The sequence below is a fragment of the Dermacentor silvarum genome, chromosome 2 (genome assembly GCF_013339745.2).
Source record: "Dermacentor silvarum isolate Dsil-2018 chromosome 2, BIME_Dsil_1.4, whole genome shotgun sequence".
Classification (NCBI taxonomy): Eukaryota; Metazoa; Arthropoda; class Arachnida; order Ixodida; family Ixodidae; genus Dermacentor; species Dermacentor silvarum.
Window position 1 is genome coordinate 253,868,830 of NC_051155.1, and position 22,851 is coordinate 253,891,680.

A 22,851-nucleotide genomic window follows, 5' to 3' on the forward strand; every position below is an offset into this window, starting at 1 on the left:
GCGTGGGTGCATCAACGCCTAAGGGCGCTTTAGCCACAAAACACCAATAGACATTATATATCAATGTGCAATAAACATTACACTACTTCTGTGAAGACACGTTTCACTTTCGTGTTCTATACCGATTCCTATATAAGAGGGATCAACCACTTTTTTTTTAGTGGACGGTGTTTTTAGCGTTTCACTGTTCCAACGTGGTGTTGCAAAATGGCATTACGGCCTTTAGATTCTCCGTGTTTATCATCGACCTTCACTTTCTTTATTTCTCGCTTTCTTTTTTTTTTGCATCAACCTGCAAGCTCCAATCTCTGAACAAAAAATGAGAAAGAGGGGGAAAAAAGAGATCAAGGCAATCTTCCGTGTATATACGCTAGGGTACGTTTGTCTCTTTATTGTTTTCTTAGATCTTCTTTACAGGTGTAATAGGCCACTCAGGACGTCACTAACCCTGAGAATTGCAGGGAAAATTATCATTTTCGACCGAAGAGAGAAGCACGTACTGCAATAGCAAGGCTTAGGGTCCGACTATAACGCGCTACTGCGCTACCCGTAAGGATACGCGCCAGTAAAATTACATCACTTTCAGCTTAGAACACGGATAATCTTTAGCACTTCTCATATTTAGTAGTACTTAAGAAAAGACTTACGATAAAAGGCATGCGCTGTGAATGTTACGTTTGATGACATTTGTTTGTGGACAGCCATTCTCAAGATTGCGAGGAATAATTTAGTCAAGAACGTAACAACAGGTATGAGCAACTTAAGCTATTGAATTGTGAAGCGATATAATCCGCATATACGGCTTGCATAAGCATAAAGCGTACATACACCTAAATATATACGGAGCCACACGCCGACGCCGACGGTGAAAATTCGCTTCGAGTGTCCTATCCCAATAAAGATGTTGACGATGTCAAAGTCAATCACAACTTTGCAAGAAGCTGCGCAGCGTGCTTCGACACGTTTTATAAGATGACGTCCGGATGCGCTACTCTTCATTACCTGGCTGTTATATAAAACCGATTCGGTGACGATAAGGAACTTCGAAAGAAACATCGTGCAGAGTCGGGGACGCCAGAATTTGACGAAGTCTACCATTTATCGCAAAACTCCAGCCGCAAAGCTTATGTGGGCGATGTCTTACGACTGAGACGCCGTGCGTTTATTGCCCGGTAGGTTGCAGACGATCAGGCAGAACAATGAGTCGGCGCTGCCACTGCTTTATTACTTTGGAAGGCCTTTGTTAGATCGCGAAGGTCATGCTGCAGAGCACGACGTCGCCGGTTCGACTCCCGGCCGCTATGCATACACTGCATAGTGGCCGGGAGTAGCATACACTGCCTGATTTGCATACACTCAAGCACGCTGCAAGGCGCCCGTGTGCCAGCGACGTATGCTTGCAAGGGCATCGGTGGAAGCCTGCAATGAGGCGACGGCGCCGCCGCGCGGAGTGGCGCAAAGGTGTCGGTCGGGAATGCTGTTGCAGTCAAGGCATAGTGAAGCACTGCGCGCGCTTAAGTCGCAGCTTCAAAGTGTGTCGCACGCACTGTTGTGTTATTGGATGCTCGCACAATTATATTAAGTGTCCACTGGGAACGAAATTTATTCGTTTCTCGACGCGACCATGCCTCTGTGACCAGCGAGAGCGGGGGAGTGTGCGCCGCGGGGAGCGAGTGCTTGTTGACATCGTAGCGTCTGCACGTGCGCACCTCTAGAACGTGCTTACAACTCGCTTAATTGCATTTCAGCCCTAATGGAACCGAATGGGAACCGAATGAAAGCCAACGACATTCTCCAAAATTTGTAGCGTGCACTTCGCTGGCGTTCAGACGTCGACGAAACCTGCGTTCCCGTTGTTTGTTTCAAACTGTTTTTTTGAAGGCGCCTTCCGATTGTTCGACAGATTGTTCTCGACTCTGCACTGTTTACATGTTAACTTTCCATAGAAGCCACCTTTGCAGTTGCAGTGTGCCTTTGAGATGCACCTCGCATGGTCCAACTGCGCAATGAAGATATCACAAACAAAAAAGTTGAAGCAAAATACCAGATCGGGCGCAAAACTAAACAGGCTTTGTTTATGTTAACTAAGTGTAAAACGGAATTAGAAGTTTACAAGGCTGCATACAACACTGGTATACTCTGATTTCGTAAATGAGTGCAGGGAAACAGTGCAAAAAATTTACCCGGCCCGTGGCTAGCACGTCGCACGCCTGTAAAGAAAATTACGAGGGCGGTCGTCACACTTCGTTGTCGTGCCGCGCGATGAGGAAAAGGACGCAAGAAAAGCAGGTGAACTCGTAATGAAAACCCAGACTACAGTTGTGATAGCAAAAACCAAATTACAATCGGACAGAAATTTAAGGCTAGATGTACTAAGGTTGCCGTGAGTTCGAGAAAGAAAACCGTATAAAACAGCTCACAGAAAGGTGGAGAGGAGACAAAAGGTTGCATAAGTGGGGGGCAAAGACGGGACGACGTAGAACACGCCTCGATGTTGGATGGTGAGGAGATAGCTCTTGACGAACCGAAAACGCTCAGCAGTCAGCCTGCATCCCCGCCGCAGTGCACGTTTCAGGAATGGTCAGCCTGCCCAACGGACAGATTCGCGAGCCGCAGTGCTCGACGCATATGCGGCCATTAGCCAGGCCACGATCGGTGCTCCGCTGATTTGCTGAGCGAGGAAACGCCTTGCCCACGATCCGCAATGCTCGCGGTAAGGGGTCGCACAGCAGGCCACGCCACGCTCCGAGCTGCAGTACTCGTGCTGGCGAACGCCCTGGCCAACGGTCGGGCGGCAGCTCCATGGACGGCCGCGTTCCGTGGAGCCCTGATCGCCAGCGTCCGACACTTCGGCCTGCTGTCTTCCGTCTCCCGCTGACTAGACGCCTGTCGCGCCACGAAGCATCTCGCCACGTGCTCGCCATACGTGGCCCAATCGTGCCACGACGCGTCTTCAGCATAAGACAGGGCTATCGGCGATTTGGTGAGATCACTCGCATGAGTTGTCCATGATGATGATGATGATGATGATGATCCTTTATCATGGCTCGCACCCACTGAGGGGGATAGGCCAGGAATCGGGCGGCAGTAGGGAGTTATCCAATGGCGAAAGAACCCATGCACACTTCGTCGTCGTTTTCTTTCATTCATCACAACGCCCACCAGACACGGACCAAACATGGTACTCGTAACTGCTGTTGCCTTCCGTTTGTTAAACGCTTTTTTTTTTTTCACCTACTGCCTTCCTCCCAACAGATTATTCTCTTTACCTCCACCTAGTTTAACTCCACGCATGTTGTATAAGTTTAGGTCGCTCGCGAAAACTGATTTCTATCTTGTATCTTACAGCCTAAACTATTACCACGTCAAGCTTTCCTGGAGCACTTTCTCATAAAAAAGAAGATTGTAGGCTATCCCGTAGTCTAGAGAAGTTGTAAGCATGAAATCGCTACCGATAAATCAGACTGGTTGGAGATACTAGCCACAATCATAAAGTGGGTGTAGTGCATGTTCGCAACGGCACAGCCCACTACACCACACTATACTGTGCACTGGTCCATATGGACGCTGCACAGCTAGGAGAATAAAACCGGCTAAAGGCGGCACGCCAGGCAGCGAAAGACGCCAGGGATACAGAGCGCACTGCCCAGCTAGAAAAAACGCCTGAAGGAGGCGCCACGTAGCGTGGCGCCTCCTTGATACGGTTGATTGATACGACGCCTGATTGATACGATATGACCTGATCTCTTAAAATCATAGGTAGCAGTATAAAATAGATTTGAGGGAAACAAAGAAAAAGATTAATGAGAGGTACCCAAAAATGCTAGATAAAGAACATGTATAGAATGTTCCCCTCTCTGCAGGTCAACTGTAGCACTGCGGCACCCATTCTACAAGCGCTGGAGGTGATTTTATTACCAGTAGGGCCTTCATTGTGCGGGGCACTTCTAACTCTCCAAATTTTTGAATAATGATTTAATCGCGTATAATCGGTTTATGTGGCATGAACAAAACAGGAAAGCCGGTATTGGCATGCTGCTGCATGCATTTCCCCGAAGCAATGCACATGACGGTCACCACCGTTGTTCGACTAAGATTCTTGGCATAGCATACTGTTTCATGAGCCACCTAAGCGTGAAGCTAACTGCTCGTCAATTAGTGAGGGTTCACGTTGGTTTCTTTAGGTCACCAGTTAATTTTCATTCGTTTAGTTCATTATGAGTGCGGTGTTATACCAAAGACGCATGCATTTTACACCCTTATGCCGGTCAGTAGGTGTGGAACCATAAAATTCGCAGTTTCGGCCGAAATGCGAAGCATCAATTGCGATAGCAAATTAATAGAGAGCTATGTGGAGTAAGGATAGTAGTTATATCAGCTGCATAAACTTGGACACATTCGCACAAGCAAACATGAATAGGTCACACTTGATGACCGCAGACAACCACTGTCAAAACGCTGGCGTGAGCAAGCGCGTCGGCAGCAGCAACCGAAGGTTCGTGCGGTCTATCGCTTCAACGGAAACTGAGCGGCGAAAGCACAGCGCATACAAAGGTAAGAGCCATGTGGAGATCGCTTTCAAGATACGGTGCGCGCGACAGCCCGCAGCCGCGCAAAGTACAAGTACGCGTTTGCTAAAAGAGTAGAAGGCGCACCCCCTCCCTCCCGCAATGCCTTCCCGCTTTCCTCCTTTCGCGTGGAAGATTGAGTCGCCAGTTGCCCTTGCACCTGGTCGCAAGATACGCATATGGTGCCGCAGCTAAACGTCGCCTCCCCTCCCTCCCTCCCTCCCTCCCTCCCATCCCCCAATGTCCTTGGGCACGACGAAAGACGTCGCGTTTGCTCTCCGCCGTGCGTTCGCTCTCCGTGAAAGCACGCGTCCCTCGCGCGCTTTCACTCTCACATACAGCATACGGCGCGCGGCGCGCGGCGACGATTTTATCGCCCTTGGACTTTATACGGAACCTCATGGCGACAGCGACGCCGACAGCAGAAATTCGCTTGGTGTGTCCATATAATTGCTATCGGAATAAAATATATTGTTGTAGAGCCTGAAGTTATCGATGAAGCAACGCAATTTATGTTCTCTGTTGCAGCCGCAGTTATTTGCTTTGAGTTCACATGTCTTTAACCCTTTGCCTCCCGGGTTATTTTTCAAAAAAACGTTACCAAGAATCCCAATTTTTCTAAGTGATTTATTGAATTGCTACATTAATTAAATGCGCGAAGTACACTCAGAATACTATATTTATTTGGTGGGCTCGGTGGAATTGCCACGATGCGGTCACCTAATCGGCTTCTGTTCATCATGCAGGTTAGTGAACCACACTCTCCTTACGGTAATAAATGTAGCCACTATTTTCTCGGGAAGCTGCCGAGCCCACAGTGGATTGTTTTTGAGTACCTTTGCGTTATCAGATGCCTCCGGGGATACTGAAAGTAATCCTGGTCCGTATTATGCCGCTTTACTCGCTGAATTGAAGAATCTCTCTGCTGGCAAGCCTATATTTACTGCCGAGATGAAAGATCTCAAAACAGCAGGCATGTTTGCACAAGGTCGTGCAAAGCTTAGGCACAGCGAAAGTGTCAATCCTCAAGTTTTACTGGCTGCTACTGCTAGCTATTAACTTGGTTGCTGCTAGGTCTTAACTTGGTTTAACCTAACTACGCATGTAGGGAACGTACTCTCGAGCGATCATTTTTGGAGGTACCTTGCCTTTCGCGACACTTCGTGTGACTAGCGCTGAACGCGTCGGCGCCTACGAGCAACAGCGTTCCTGGCATGCCACAAACGCAGGCAGGCAGGAACCGTGTCTGTGTCGGGCGAAGCGAGCACGCAGGTTACTAGGCAACGCGAGATGTTGTCATCGCTACTGCTTCGGCGCCTGCGCGGCTAAGCAACGCGGGTGGCGTCGGCAACAGCTCTGCACGTTGCCTCGTTGGTGCTGCTACAATTTCTTTCTCTCTCTCATTTTCTCTTTCCCTCTCCAGAGCATTGCGCGCGCCGCGCGCATGCTGTCCTTCCCTCTCCTTAACGTCCCATGTCAAGGCAACATGTGCACGGCACGGAGAGGAGGCGAGGCACACGCCGCGCCGCGAGGTGGTAGCTAGGAGCAGAAATAAGGATCATCTTCTTCAATAAAATCACTACTACTGGGACTCGCGTTGATGTCGGGTACCATTGCACCGCTATCCACCAGTTGTTGCGGCGCCGGTTACTCGACCCTCGACCGGCGTTACTACTAGGTAGCATGGCGTTGTCGGCAGGCTGCTGGCGTCGGTAGACCATGGCGACGAGGCAGGGGCGAGACGATGTTTAGTGCGAAACTTGCACTGTTTATTCGATGGTTGGTTAAGGATAAAAAAGAATTAGGATAAAATACATTGCGGGACCGCTTAAATGGGCCCGCTAATATCGTAGGCGGGATTTTGCTCCCGTCAACGTCACGTGACATGTACTGAGTCCGGTCGGGCATTGGCGGCTTCTCCCGGTTTCCTAGGCGACGTTGCACGTGCTTGCCTCCGCTAGCGGCAACCCGTGGGTCCCGTTTGGTAAGCAGAAAGGAGTCTCCCCTTGAGTTGCACAGTTCGTGGAAGGCGGCCCTCCCTCCTGTCACGAACACACACAAAAGGGACCGTAATCACTGCGGGGCGCCCGCCAGACCGGCGACCACTCGAGACACCCATATCAAATTAGGGACCCATCCTCCGTTTCGATTACGCACGGTCTTCCGATAACCCTTTTTGCACGGGGTGTTACACGCCAATCGTAACACTAGGCAACGCAACGACGTCATAGCTCGGCGAGGTTTTGCGACAGCAGGCGCCACTTTTTACGGTTAGCTAGAGCAGCTTCTCTTTTAAAAGAAATCTATGGTTGCGACTGCATCACTAGAGACTCTAAGCTAGAGGCTGACGCCCCTGGAGAGCAATTACTAAAGTGTAATATCCATGCAACGGCGCCCCTGGTTATAAACTACCGGTCAAGGCGAAATAATTTGATTTTTTATGGCATTCCCGATCCGTATGCATCAGAGTCATAGAACGAATCGCAAAAAGTTATCTTACGCCACTGCTAGGATCATCCGAAAGTATCGGAGTATGGAGCGAGCGCAACGAATTGGTCGGTATTGCCGTGATTGCAAGCCCCCAATTATAGTTAAATTGGTATTTTTAACAGCGGAGCTGTTTAAGCTGGCCGTTAGTGCGTGATTCGCGAACAGAAATGTGGGCCGATCCTGGCGGTAGTGCAGAAAGGGTCCAAGCGCAATGGCCCTGTGATCTAGCGAACTGAGCCTGGGTTAAGTCTCGCTAAGCATGGTTGGGACTACTTAAAGGGACACTAAAGCAAAACAACAAATCAACTTAGACTGATAAAGTATTCTTCGAAAACTCTGCTGTCGTTAATTACACTGCAATAGGTCAATTATTACAAGAGAAAATGAAACTCAAAGTTAATTTTTTTTTAATTTAGCGCGGTAACCCCGATGTCAGCACTTCAGTATGACGTCACGACTTCTAAAGTAATTTGTCGTATTTGGGCCATGTTGGCTCAGTAAATGTTCGCGAAACTTGCCATATTCAGTCTTGGGCTCCTTTAGAACACAATGTAGTGTATGTTTACCGCTAAATAATTAACTGGGGCCTAGAAGACGCTGTCGAAATCCATGACGTCATGATGAGCTGGTGCGGGAACTTCAAGGTGGCGTCGCCACTCGCCTTCTGTGTTTTTGTAGCGAGAGCTACATTCGCCGTATTCTCGCCGTTTCACTGTGGCCGGTGGCCGCACCGCGAGCTGAGCCGTTACCTAGCAACCGCCGGAGTGCCAGCGCCGCTCGCCGCGCCATCTGGCATGACGGCAGAGAAGGAGCCGGTGAAACCGCGAGCTGAGCCCTTGCCTAGCATGCGCCGGCGTTGCAATCGTCGGTTGGATTCGTCGGCAGATATGGAAAGTGAGTCGGAGAGGCTGAAAGAAGCCAGGCTTCGTCGACGGAACGAATTCAAGAGGAGGCAGCGAGCCGAGGAAACGGAGGAAGAACGAGCCGCACGCCTCGAAAAGCGTCGTAAGTACGAAGCGGCCAGGCGAGTGCATTTAGATGAGGATGGTTCTAGTTCGGCATGTCGTGCCAGGGTCGCGGATCAACGACGTAATGAAACCAGGTGGAGGCAACGAGCTGCGGGGACAGAAGAACGTGCTCGGCGCATCGAACAGAGACAGCAGAGTGATGCAGCTCGCAGAGCGCCGCGCCTAGCCGCCGATACAACGCCGCTAGAGGACGTGAAGGCTCGCCGTGTGACGGACCATGCGATTCGGCTGGCTGAAAGTTCAAGTGCGGCGCGCATGTTCCAAACCGACTTTACAGACAATCCCTTTGGATTTGCGTGTGACGTTTGCGAAAGACTGGCATATGCGAGATTTGAGTCCGGTGAGTAGCGCAATGCGTGAAACACTTGGTTTAGCCGTACCTGAGTCGGGTGAGGAAGGAGGACCCATGGCGAGTGTTTGTGCTACGTGTAGGAACTTTCTACAGAAGCAGAGGATACCGCTTTACAGCGTGAGTAACGGGTATTGTTACCTCTCGCTACGCACACCCAGGCAACTGAGTTAAACCACAGCCAATGTTTCGTTTCTTTCTGGCTTACCAAGCGGCTTCTCGCGGTAAGAGTGGTGTTTTCGGTATTGTGGAAGGGTAATCTACTGATACAGAAGAAATAACTTTTCCCTTTAGTGTCCCTTTAAGCTTAGTCAGTCATCAATAGCCAATCAATAGCTAATCAATAATCGATCAATAATCAATAAATTCAGGAAAATGCTGACGGTGGCTTGGTAGTGCTTAGCCTAGCCCAAACGCCAGGACTAGCTAGGTGCCCATCAGCTCCGCTGTCTCTTTAGCATTGCGCCTCCAGTGCAAGCTACGCTAATTTTTTTTTTTTTTTTTTTTTTGTGACCAAGGACCTTTCTGATGTGTGTAATTTTAAGGCACTGACTTTAGTGTTCCCGAAGATATTTCGCCAGCTGTTAAGAACACCTGTAAACACCTTGTTGCCTTCGCAAAAACTAAGTCTGTCCCGTTTTCCCTGCGTTTCAAAACAGTATTTATAGGTCTCAAGCGCTACGTATATTATGAAGCTTCGCAGACGAATAAAGAAGTATAGCAAGCACTTCGTAACCAAAAGAAAAAATCACGCGCTATTCCACTGCTGTGAAGGTGGATTACCAGCGATGCAGTTTAGCGCATGACATAGAGGTGACACAGAATTTAGATCAAAGGTATGAGCAAATTTTATTTCTCTTGATCGGTGACGGCGGTCATCCCGAAGAAATACACACGCACACACATTTTATTTTGATTGGCGGTCTTGATCGTCGGCACAGAGAGAAAGAATAAAACATTTATTGTGTCTTTGAAATGAGAAGATCGGCTTCATTCTCACGGATACACCAGCAGCGTACTGCAATTTCTGCAAAGAACAGAGTGGCCCCATTGCGCACAGATTCCTCACACAGCTGCCGTCCCGACGCTCAGAGGGTGAACGGAAACAGCTGATATGGATACCCGGCCACAGCGGAGTTAGAGGCAACCAGCTCGCTCACGCTTCAGTCCGGGAATTACTCATCCGGACCTCCGACCCCGGCATATCGCTCTCTCCCACAGCTATGCGTATGGACCCGCTGCTCAAATGCACCGAAATTCTTCAACACCAAAGACTCGAAGGACGCAAACTTCCGCCCCCGGGACCCAAACTCAGTGAAGAATCCCAGGTAACGTGGCGTCGCCTGCAGACATACGCCTACCCCAATCCATACATACTAAGATCCCGACACACACGCACTACAGTGAAGGTTCTGCGACAATGAAACAGCCACCCTGTACCACATGGTACGGGAATGTCAACACAATCCATCCAGACAACACAGGACACAACCCAACAGAGAAGGGTAGAAGGCAGTTCTGTCCAGCTCGGATCCGAAGACCCAAGAGGCCCTCCTTAAACGGGCGAAGACGGCGGCCCGCGCCAACAGCATCCCGCACTAAGGGCGCGTTCACACTGAGACATTCGGCGTCTGCAGCGGCGCGGAACCCAGTTCGGCGGCGGCGAGATCCGCCGGAATAGCCCTTTCCGCGCCGATCGGTCTCGGACCGATTTTTGCGGCAGCTGCCGCCGGATTCCCTCACCGCGGACCAATCGGAGCGCGAGTAAGAATTTCGAAGATGGCGGCCGAGTCGGACGCGCGCGCGTTGTCGCAGTCGTGTCTGTCGCGACGTCGTAAATGCTGATCGAATTGGTCCGAAACTTAATATTTGTTATCACGAATAACAATACATCTGAACTTACTCTCTGTAGTACTCCACGTCGCGATCTCGCAGAAGGGGTAGTAGTTTGGTGTCGTGACCAAGCTTTTCGCGCTTTTGCAAAGCAGCATGAACACACCATCGCCGCTGGCGTTGTCTCTTCTGCGAATGCTTCTGCGCGTCATGCATCGCCAGAAAGGTGCTTGCCAACAAGCCTAGCAGTACTGCCTCTTCTTGATTAGGGTTCATTGTCGTTGCGCAAAAATAAAACCACGCGAACTCTACAAGAGCGGAGATAACTGCGCAGTTTCGAGGCTGCGGGCACATCCGGTATATCCGGCGCTTGTTTGGAGGTTAGCGCTTTACACCGCAGATGGCGCTGTATCGCGTTCCGGCGGCGCGGTGGGCTAGGAGTGTGACCGGCGCGAATTTCGGCGGCAGGAGAATTCCGTTCGCTGTAGACGCCAGATTCCCCAGTGTGAACGTGCCCTAAGGATACAACTCGTCGGCGACAAGCATTCGCGTGGAAGACTACCGCCACCTCGGGGAGCCGAGGGAAAGTAGGCACGCAAGCGCTTGGAACGACGACCAAGGGAGGGCGGTGCGAGCGTAAACATGGCCGACGCGGGTCGCACAGCGGCAACTCCTTGAGAAACCCTTATTATCTGCCTGAGAGTCTATTGACTTTGAAAATGATGTCTATTGGTAACTAGTCTGCTGAAAATGCATATCAAAGTGATGAGACGTATAAGCTGTTGCATAGATTGAAGCCATTTTGCATCAAATTCAGGAGGTGAGTTTTTGCACACGCGGATCTGTGGACGGACACGAAAAATGCATAGAACCCTAGCCATAGACAGCTTCGCTGTAACAAAACGAGATCGCCGCCCCGGTATAGCAGCTGTATCACGCACTTCTATTTCGGTAATGTTTAATAACATCATCATCATCATCATCATGAGCCTATGTTTATGTCCACTGCAGGACGAAGGCCTCTCCCTGTGATCTCCAATTACCCCTGTCCTGCGCCAGGTGATGCCAACTTGCGCCTGCAAATTTCCTAACTCCATCACCCCAACTAGTTTTCTGTCGTCCTCGACTGCACTTCCATTCTCGTGTTGTCAATTCTGTAACTCTAATGGTCCGCCGGTTATCCATCCTACGTATTCCATGGCCTGCCCAGCTCCATTTTTTTCCCTCTTAATGTCAACTAGAATATCGGCTATCCCCGTTTGCTCTCTGATTCACACCGCTCTCTTCCTGTCTCTTAACGTTAGGACTAACATTTTTCGTTCCATCGCTCTTTCTGCGGTTCTTAACTTGTTCTCGAGCTTCTTTCTAACCTCCAAGTTTCTGCCCCATATGTTAGCACCGGTAGAATGCAATGATTGTACACTTTTCTTTTCAACGACAGTGGTAAGCTACCAGTCAGGATTTGGTAATGCCTCCCGTATGCACTCCGACCCAATTTTATTCTTCTGTAAATTTCTTTCTCATGATCAAGGTGCATTGTGAGTAGTTGACCTGGATAAACGTACTCCTTTACAGACTCTAGAGGCTGACTGGCGATCCTGAATTCTTGTTCTCTTGGCAGGCTATTGAACATTGCCTTTGTCTTCTGCATATTAATCTTCAACCCCACTCTTACACTTTCCCGGTTAAGGTCCTCAACCATTTGCTGTAATTCGTCCCCATTGTTGCTGAATAGGACAATATCATCTGCAAAGTGAAGGTTGCTGAGATATTCGGCCTTTATCCTCACTCCTGAGCCTTCCCATTCTAAGAGCTTGAATACTTCTTCTAAGTATGCCATGAATAGCATTGGAGAGATTGTGTATCCTTGCCTGACCACTTTCTTGATAGGTAACTTTCTACTTTTCTTGTCGAGAACCAAGGTTGCTGTGCAATCCTTGTATATATTTGCCAAGATATTCACGTATGCCTCCAATACTCCTTGATTACGCAATGCCTCTATGACTGTTGGAATCTCTACTGAATCAAATGCCTTATAAAGATGAACTTGATTGTATTCCGCAGATTTATCAATTACCTTGACATAAAGGGCCGCAAGCTTTTCAAACGCGATATCTCCTCCATCTCAAATTAAATCGACTGTTATTCCATCTTCTCCAGCGGCTTTTCTCCTGGTCATGTCTTTCAAGGCACTTCTAACTTCATCGCTAGTTATAGAAGGAGCCTCTGTATCCTGTTCATCACTACTTCGAATGAAAGTAGCTTGGCTGCTCTGAGAACTGTACAGATCAGTATAGAATTTTTCCACTGCTTTTACTATGTCATCGAAATTGGTGGTGATGTTACCCTGCTTATCTTTCAGTGCATACATTTTGCTTTGTCCTATGCCAAGTTTTCTTCTCATTGATTTCATGTTGCGTCCAGATTTTACTGCTTCCTCAATCTTTTCCACGTCATAATTTCGGATATCCCTTACTTTCTTCTTGTTGATCAGTTTCGACAGTTCAGCGAATTCTATCTGATCTCTCGAATTTGACACTTTCATGTTTTGCCGTTTCTTTATTATGTCCTTTGTTCCTTGGGAGCGCGTGTACGTACTGGTTGCCTTGGCGCCTTATCTCCCACTTCAATTGCTACTTCTGAGATCAGCCTAGTCACGCTTTCATTCATTACCTCTATGTTGTCTTCATCTTCCTGTTCTAAAGCTGCATATTTATTTGCGAGCATCAGCCTGAATTGGTGTGCTTTTACCCTTACTGCATCTAGGTTGACCTGTTTCTTCATGACTAATTTTATTCTTTCTCTCTTCAAATTGAGAGAGATCCTAGACCTCACTAACCTATGGTCACTACACTTTACCTTACCTAACACTTCTACATCCTGCAGTATGCTTGGATCGGCAGAGTGTATGAAATCTATTTCATTCCTTGTTTCTCCATTAGGGCTTTTCCAGGTCCACTTCCTGTTGCTGCGCTTCCTGAAGAAGGTATTCATTACTCGGAGCCTATTCCTTTCCGCGAATTCTACCAACATCTCTCCTCTAGTGTTCCTAGAATCGATGCCGTAGTTGCCAATTGCTTGCTCGCCAGACTGCTTTTCCCCGCTTTTGCATTTCAGTCGCCCAAGACTACAGTATACTGAGAGTGCACCTTTCTCACTGCTAATTGAACATCTTCATAAAACTGTTCTATTTCTTCATCATCGTGACTGGAGGTTCGGGCGTAGGTTTGTGCTACCTTCATTCTATACCTCCTATTCAGCTTTATTACGACTGCTACTCTCTCGTTAATGCTGTACAATTCATCAATGTTGCCCGCTATGTTGTTATGGACTAGAAATCCTACCCCGGATTCTCTCTTATCTGGAAGACCTCCGTAGCAGAGGACGTGGCCGTTAGTCAGCGCTGTATAAGCCTCAGCAGTTCTCTCACCTCACTAAGGCCAATAATATCGCAGGCAATACCTGATAATTCTTCAAATAGCCCTGCTAAGCTAACCTCACTACGCATGTTGAACGTTGCCAGGTTCAGTTTCCATTTGCGGCCTGTCCGGAACCAGCGATTCTTAGCACCTTTTGCCGCGTCGCATGTCTGACTGCCGCCTTGGTCAGGTGCTCCGCAGCCGCTGGGGAGTGAGGGCCATGGGTTAACTGTAGGAGTCATTTGGGAGGTAGCGGCCGAATACTACACCAGGGAGACCAATTGCTGTTGTCGTGAGAGAGTGACTGTGTTGAAGGTTAGTGGGCCTTCCTAATTTGGTTGCACCTGGACTAGTATAGCCCAACTAGCTCTCGGCGATATTTTTGCTGGTGTCAGGCGCCACTCCATGCCTGAAAATGTATTGGACTGGGGGAGGACTCGAGCTTACGACCTTCAGATTAGAGGCCGGGTGTTCTACCTCTGCTCCACGCCACCACCCCTTTACTAACATACGAAGCTTCATTCCAAAACGCGAACACGTGTCTATTCTTGTACTAACGTTAAAGAGCGACGTGCTGGTACTCGCGGAGTCGTGGCTTTGTGAAGACATTTCAGACTCGGGAGTGCTGGCTGATTTGCCGAATTTTAATTTGTTTCGGAAGGATCGCACAGCAGCGCGGAGAGGAGGCGTCCTTATAGCTGTCAGCCAGCAGTTATCGTGCTCCGTTGTTAGCGTCATGTCGTTTGCTATAAGCCCGCTCGCAGTATCCCAGATTTTCCTTGTCAGCTTAGCAATGTACTCTTCATACTAACTTTTCAGTACCCCAGAGCTGACCTTCTTCTCTCCGGAGAGTAACTTTTCAGATATCGAAGGGCACAATTTAGCAGCCTCTTTAAGTAAATCAGACAGAAGCAAGAAACTTCCTTGATGTTTGTTTTAATTTTAACCTTGCTCAACTTGCATCCGAACCAACGCGCGCCACACAAGGCGCAGCTAACGTAGTAGACCTAATACGAACAAGTCGACCAGACAGTTTGTCCTCAAGAAAATTAGCGATCATAATGTTACTCATGCTTCCTTTCACTTTGCGCCCATTCCACGCCAGATACTTCAAACGGCAATAATGTTCTTAACAAATGCAACTACGAGGCTGGACGCGATAATCTCTACGACTTCTTTATTTCATTCGAAGTATCCTTTAATAAACACACTATCCATACAAATTGGCAAAGAAAGGTTTAAAGAAAAAAAGAAATGATCTAGCAGACAGGTTCATTCTAAAGAGAATGTTTCGAATACAATTTCAAAATCTATGGTTCACCAATTCTTTAAAAAACGATTGACTTCCACCAATGACACGCGCCATATGTGACGTCATTCCTATTTTATAACAGCGCCCTTCATTATAATTGCACCATCTCCCGCTTAAGGGGACGCTAGCACAAACACGTTAGAAAGGTGCAGTACTCTAAGGGGGAGAGGCCACAGCGTCTTACGCAGCCGTTTACACATGCCGGAACGTGCACCGCGTTTGCCGACGCCATCACATGACTGCTGAGAGAGTATAACCCCCGTATTCATAAACGCTCCTCGACTTGAACTTGACTTGCCACCGCCTTCAACGCCTTTCGAGCGCGCTTCCCAAGGCGGTGGCAAGTGAAGTTCAAGTCGAGGAGCGTTTATGAATACGGGGGTAAGGCGGAGAGGCCACAGCGTCTTACACCAGCTTCTTACACGGGCCGTAACGCGCTAGCACAAACGCGTAAGAAACGCGCAGTCTTTAGTTAATGTTGGGTATTTATTGTCATCGTGGTGCGTGTATCCATAGCCTCCTATGTATATATATATATATATATATATATATATATATATATATATATATATATATATATATATATATATATATAGGAGGCTATGGTGTATCCATGTGCGCTTCGTGGCGTAGTGGTTAGCGCCGCGCGTTCGGAAGCGAGGGGTCCCTGGTTCGATTCCGCGCTACGGACACAACTTTCGGATTTTTTTTTCATAAAAGTAGACGTGGCTACCTACTACGACGACTACTACTACTACTACTACATACTACAGAGGAGGGACAGACCCACACCCTAAGGAGCTTCGCCCCTAAAAACTGGAAAATAAAAATAAAAGTTTGTAGCCTGCAGCAAAGGGCAGAACAAACGCGTGCGTCTGAGATAAATGCTACTCACCTATTCGGAGGCAAAACAGTCATTCTTTCGCGAAGACCTACCAAAAGATGTGGTCAATAATCCAAGAAATTTCTAGTAGGTGATCAATCTTCAAAAAATAAACAGTATTGAGCTATTCAACGAAAACGGTGAAACAGTTCACGACGTTGAATGCGCTAACCTTTTCAATACAGCTTTTGTGTCCTTCTTCTCCTATGAACCTAACTTCTCATTTCCCTTTACAGTTACCCACTCAACTAGCCTCATGCCATTGATAACCTTTTTTGCCGATGGTATTTTGTCTTTAATTGACAATCTTAAACTAACATCCTCAGCCGGAGCAGATAACATAAGCTTAAAAGTGTTAAAAAATACTAAAGACATTAGTGCTGCTTATTTGCGCTTGCTGTTCTCGCATGCGCTTTCTGCTTACCACATGACTGGAAAGTGGGGAGGGTTGTTCCCATCGACAAATCATGTGACAAGAACTCTCCACTTAACTATTGCCCAATCTCACTAACAAGCGTAACTTGCAAAATCATGTTACATGTCATTTATCCAGAAATTATCACATTTTTAGGCAGCGGTAACTTTTTCCATCCTTCACAACATGGATTTCGCAAAGGCTTTTTCTGCGAAACCCAATTTGCACTTTTCCTTCACGACCTTCACACTAAACTAGATACTAACTAAATATACGACAGACGCAATATTTCTAGATTGCGCGAAAGCATTTGATAAGGTACCACATCAACGATTATTACTAAAGCTATCTCTGGGGAATGTGCACCAAGATATCTTGCGATGGACTGAAGCATTCCTTAGTAACCGCTCACAGTTTGTCCTTATTAACAACAGTACATCTGATTCCCTGCCGGTAACTTCTGGGGTTCCACAAGGATCTGTTCTCGGGCCTCTCCCCTTCTGAATATATACTAACGACTTACCACAGCATGCATCCTGCAATATTCGCATGTTTGCGGATGACTGCGTCACTTACCAAACAATTACGAACATGTCTGCCCAAATCTCCCTTCAGGAAGATATTAACCACTTGCAACAATCGTGCGATTTCTGGCTGATGACGCTTAACCCAAATAAATGCAGGGTAGTGGTATTCCCCTACCGACGTAACCACTTACCCATACATAATGAATAACCTACACATAAAAACTACGCAGTCTTACAAATACCTTGGTGTTACCCTCCCTAATGAGTTGTCTTGGAGCGCACATGTTACTAACGTCATCTCATCTTCACATAAATATCTTGGTTCTTCAAAACGAAACCTACAGCAAGCCCCCAAGTAAGTGAAATTGCTAGACTGTCAAGCCGGCCATAAACCGACCTAAACTCGAATACGCATGTGTCGTATGGAGCCCTGATCAAGCATATCTATTCCACAGTCTTCACATCGAGCAGACGCTTCCTTCTTTTTATACTTTTCTTAATCCGTAATATCACTATCGCTTTCGACTTCAAGTTTAGCCTTCTGCAGAGTCTGAAGAATTTTCACTAAAAATTAATTAAAATAAAATCCTGGGGTTTTACGCGCCGCAACCGCTACATGATTATGAGACACGCCACAGCGGGCGCCGCATTTCGATCCCGCGCCTTCGGGCAGAATTCTCACTGCTTTCCATTTTTTTTTTTTTTTTTTGGGGGGGGGGGGGGGGGGGCAGCTTTCTTGCGATAAGCTCGCTTCACTTCTTCCAGCTATCAAACACACACTGTGTGTGCGTGCGTGTGTGTGTCAAAGGAAGGCGCCATTAAAATTTTGTTCTGTAAGATCCTGCAATAGTGTGATTAAAATTTTAAGAAAACCTACTCATTTACATACCTGCAGGTGGGAATTACTAGTTTTAGCAGTGCTGTTCTATAGAGGACCTGCGGCGCCCATACCCATAATGGCTGCTCCGTCGTGTGAATGGCAATGCGCGGCTAATTATGGCCAAATTACGGAAGGGACGGAGGAAGAGAGAGAGAAGGGAAGAAGTATGAATTTTTCGTGTCAAGGGTGCTAATGAGGAGCCTGGTACGCGTTTTTCAGTGGGAATGTGCTGAACCGGGCCGATTTTACGCCAGTGCTACTGCATTCATGAAAGCTTCTATTCTTTTGAGCATAGGTCAAAGCGCTGATTCTATCGACGAATTCAATTCACGAGCTAGTTCAGCGGGGCACGTATATCGAATGAAAGTGCGTCCTTGTAAAGCGGAGCGCTGACCTGTCACTTGAGAAGTTGAAGCCCTGACGTGAGCAACTTTACCGGGCAAAGGACATGATAAAGTATGACCTTACAAAAGGACCATTTCGCTGGTAGGGCAAAAAGAAAAAATCACTTGTGGGGTTCAGGTACTCTGTGGCAATGATGATCGCATAGGCATATCTGGAGCTTCTGCGAACCGATTTTAAAGTCCGCAGCAATTGGAATTTTTTCGGCGACATAATACCCCAGTTGGCCGGTGGGAAAGAGACCAATTTATTGATCAGTGGTTGTTTACATGAGAGTTCGAACGCCTTCTGTTCGCGATACGCATTATGTACATAATATCCCAGTTGGCCGGTGGGCAAGAGACCAATTTATTGATCAGTGGTTGTTTACATGAGAGTTCGAACGCCTTCTGTTCGCGATACGCATTATGTACATAATATCCCAGTTGGCCGGTGGGCAAGAGACCAATTTATTGATCAGTGGTTGTTTACATGAGAGTTCGAACGCCTTCTGTTCGCGATGCGCATTATGTACAGCTGTAAGCGTGCACTGCGCACATCGGGCGCCACGTGTACGATACATCTTTTTTTCTTCCTGAAGAAGAACAAGCACGTAGGATACTGAACATCAGAATCATGTTATATTAAGTTACTAATGTGTAATACATAAATGAAGATATTGAAGATATATCTATACGTATTCACCCGAGGTCATTGCGACGTCAATAGATAAAATGTCAACAAATGTTGGCGGCCAGATGGTTTCGCCAGCTTCTAAAATAAAGGACATGACATGCTGTAGTAGACGTTAGGGCTACAGTGATGGAGAACAAGAAAGCCGAATAAAAAAAATAAGCGCAGCTTCGCTGACTTAACGTCGCGAAGACTGATAAAACAGCGGAGCTGGTGGCTTCAACTTTGCTTTTACTTCCCGATGGGTCTCTTCGTACCGTTACCGCGACGCCGCCTCCCTCACTGGAAACTCAGGGTCTTCGGCGTCGCTTCGCCTCGGCTTCCCTTGCTCGGAACGCTGAGTCAGCACGTCGTAGTTGGGCACATGCTCGAGCAGCTTCCCGTCGTCTTTCCTGCCGCGCCGCCCGCTTCTTCTTCCGGAGACAATTGCTTCTTCATCCTCACCCGTAGCATCCTCGATCACCCAAGAAAGTTCAAAATTTGTGTACCGTACCAACGCTGATAGGTTTGACCGTAATGCACGAGAAAACTCGACAAAAAGAATGCACCCGACTTGCGATCCCAGCGGAGGTAACGGAGAGACGGAGACGCGGGCACACGGCAGGGGTCATAAGCTAGTCTACGCCGGTGGCGCCATCTCTCGGTACAAACGACCAATAGGGAGAGGGAAAAGCGACGGCAAATCGAGCGCCGTTTGACAGGCACAGAGTTATGGAGGAGGCTATGCCTCACCATACTCATCGCCGAACGTGGAATGCTCTGTGCCGACAGTGCACGCTGCTCCGTAGACCCCCCTCCCTGCTATCTCTCCCTGGAAAGCGTCGCGCAGCCGCTACGCCGCCGTCTCTCTCTCCTTGGCTCCGCCCACCTGTTGATGATAAGTGGTTCTTGAGGGAAAGGGAAAGGTTGGCGCTATCTTCTGCCACGGCCGGGCTCGACTGGCGCGCGCGCTCGCTTCTTACGGCCTTCTCACCCGTTGGGGAAACAATGGGAGAGTTTCTCAGCACGTTTCGCGACCCGTCGGCGGTAGGGGCGCTGCGACCCTGACCCTTCCTCCTTTGCTGCGCTTGCCTTCGCGCTCGCAACATCGTTTCCCCGCGCATTTTATTCGGTGCTCTGTCAGTGTTGTTCAGTATGCAGTAATTTGTGGGCTCCTGAAGACGGTCGTACAGCCTTTAGTACGCGCTGCCACAGCCAAGACTTGGCGCCGTTCATTGCACATCGGTATACTATAACTGCTGTGTGATGGTGTATTGCTGTCTTCCGTACTGCAAGTCCCGTTCCGGGAAAACACCCGGTGCTTCTTTTCACTAGTTCCCAAGCAATGAGTTTCTAGCCCGAGTTTCTAGCACTTTTGGACAAGATATTTGGACAATAAAGCATCAACTAATAAAGGGGAATTATAAGATGGACATAACAAAGATCGTAGCCTTCTCCTCCGGATACGCTACTCGGCAAATACATAATTTCACTATAACTCCTTTTTCCTCACGCAGCAACTTTTTTTCCGCGCACAATAGTGGATTGGAACCAGCTAAAAAATCACGTCGTCTCTGCGCCAACATTAACTTCTTTTTTATCATGTTTACAGTGACATTATTTTGTTTGTGCCATGTTAGCAGTGACAGTGTTTTACTTCTTTAGTGTAACGTTGCGTGTGCCCAACCTGTACGCTTTGTATTTATTCAAATAACAGTTTTCTTTATTAACCTGTGCATTTTCTGTACAAACTAATGTATTCGTTATGCTTGTACCACCCTGCTAAAATCACCGCATGGTGATTGCAGTATTTATAAAATAAAAATAAATAAATAATAGCGTTTTCTTTTTCGATAAAGCCTCCGAACACCTGCCACGCAGGAGTGTACTAGAAGTACTCGAAAGAGCAGTCCAGCCCTATTTACAACGCGCTCCCATCTTGAGCTGCCCTAAAGGTGTTGACGACAGTCATGCGATACGATCGGCAAATCTAATTGCCGAGAAGTTTCTGGAAATAGTCCTTGTAAATCAGTCAAACCAAATGACTGGCGAAAACGACAAACCTTCGGCCTATGTACACAAGCCGCCAAGGAAACAGTTTAGATTGTAATTGTGAACAAGACACACTTGTGAGCTACTGTGTCTGCAAGAGTTTTCGCCTGAAATTATGGCAACCATTGTAAGTGCATACGAGCAATAAACATTTATTTTCATTCCTCAAAATGCATTTGATGGCGGAGAGCTGTTCTCCCGGCGCATGCATCCCCAGTGAATTTAAGAAGTTCGATGTATTAATACAGTTACACTGCATCTATTTATAAGAATCCTAGATGAAGCATTTACGCGTCCTCTATAATTAGGCGACTTGTTCTTGAATGCACGGTGAGGTAAGAAGCGCGCCCGAGCCAATCTTCCAGCGTTGCGCGCGCTGCACAGATCGGCTGGGAGCAGCTGAGCAGGGTGGGGTCGCAGCGCCACCCTCCAAGCAGCGGCGATAGGCATGAACTAGCCCCGATGCGAAGGCCGTAAGAAGCGAGCGCGCGCCAGTCGAGCCCGGCCGTGCTTCTGCAGCCCTTGAGGGAGCACGGCTCAGCGCCAACGGGGAGGGGTAAGTGGGAGCGAAAGAAGGGATAGAGTGGAGTCGCCATGGCTGGGCGAAGCAAAACCGGCAGGCATAGGCGGCACGTATCAGGCCGAGATGGAAGGCCTTGGTGTGCTGCAGAGTCTGCAGGGGTGTTGTGCCAGGCCGGTCAGGCCCGGGGTGGGGTGGGAGGCCGTGAGGCCTTCCCGCTTGTAGAAATGTCCTTAGAGGCGTGCGGAGAGCCCTGACGAGTCAAGGAACTCCACGACGCCTCGAAGTGCAGAAAGGTGGTGTCGGCCGGGGAAGAGGAGATCTTCCTCCTTGCCAGAGGGGAGGCCCAGGCGGCGGAACTCCTGCAGGAGTGGGCCCCGCTGCTGGAGGTACGCCGGGCAGGCCAGCAGGAGATGTTCGATCGTCTCCGGCTCCCCGCAGGAGCTGCAGGCCGGGGACGTCGCTCGTCCCAGTCGGTAGCTGCGTGCTGCCGTCCAGCTGCAGCCGATGCGGAGCCGGAGAAGGAGCGAGGTCTCCCTGCGAGCCAGGCCTCGCTGGGGGAGTGGTCGTGGGGGGCATCCCAGTGCCACCCGTTTGTCTGGGTGGTGGGTCGCCAGGTGTCGCCGCAGCCTCAGTCCTGTGAAGTCGCCCTCCGTCACGGCCCGACTGAGGGGCACAGTGGTGTGGTGGGCGTCCTTCGCCAGGGTGTCGGCTGCCTCGTTGCCCGGGATCCCTACGTGGGCGGGGATCCAGTGCAGGGACACCGGGTGGCCTGCGTCCTGCAGCGCTGTCAGCCGGGTAGACAGCAGTGCGACTCCAAGGCTGGCGCTTTCTGGCCTCTGCAAGCCGAGGAGGGCTGCCTTGGAGTCGCAGAGGATGGCCGCTGGTTCCCCAGGAAGCTCCTCGGAGAGTAGGTCGACGGCCAGGTGGAGGCCTGCCACCTCCGCTGCAGTCGAGCTGGCGTGTCTGGCCCACCTGTTGCTCGGCGCGCGCTCTCCATCTCTCCTCCTCGCCACTCTCCGACCACCTGTGGCTGGCGCGCGCTTCGCAAAACTGATCAACGCTCGCACGGTTCAACCTCGGCCTTAAACAGCTCCGCTATTTAAAAACTAAGCAACCCTTCCCCTACCCGAAAATCGGGGTAAGCGAAGCTTGTCCTGAGTGCACCTAAACCACGGTGTTGACACTGCGCGCGCGCGAGCGTCCAGATTATGTTCGGCAGCGCGCGGGCGCACCGAGTAGCTCTGCTGCGAGCAGATAGATGGCGCCGCTGTCAGCGGTCCCAGCTTAGCGGCGCCAGCGGCTTGACATTGCTCTGCTTCCCCTAAATTTTCGTTCATAGTGGAGTGAGTAGAACTCAAAGCGCGCAGGAAATTCGATCTTTCAGATTACAGTGACAAATGTACCAGGCTTAATGTTTCGCTAGCCTAAAGGTATCTTACGCAGGGCGTGAACGACCAGCGTGCACTCACGTGCACACTGGTCGATCGGGCAGCACTCAAAGCCCACTCAAGTTCCGCTC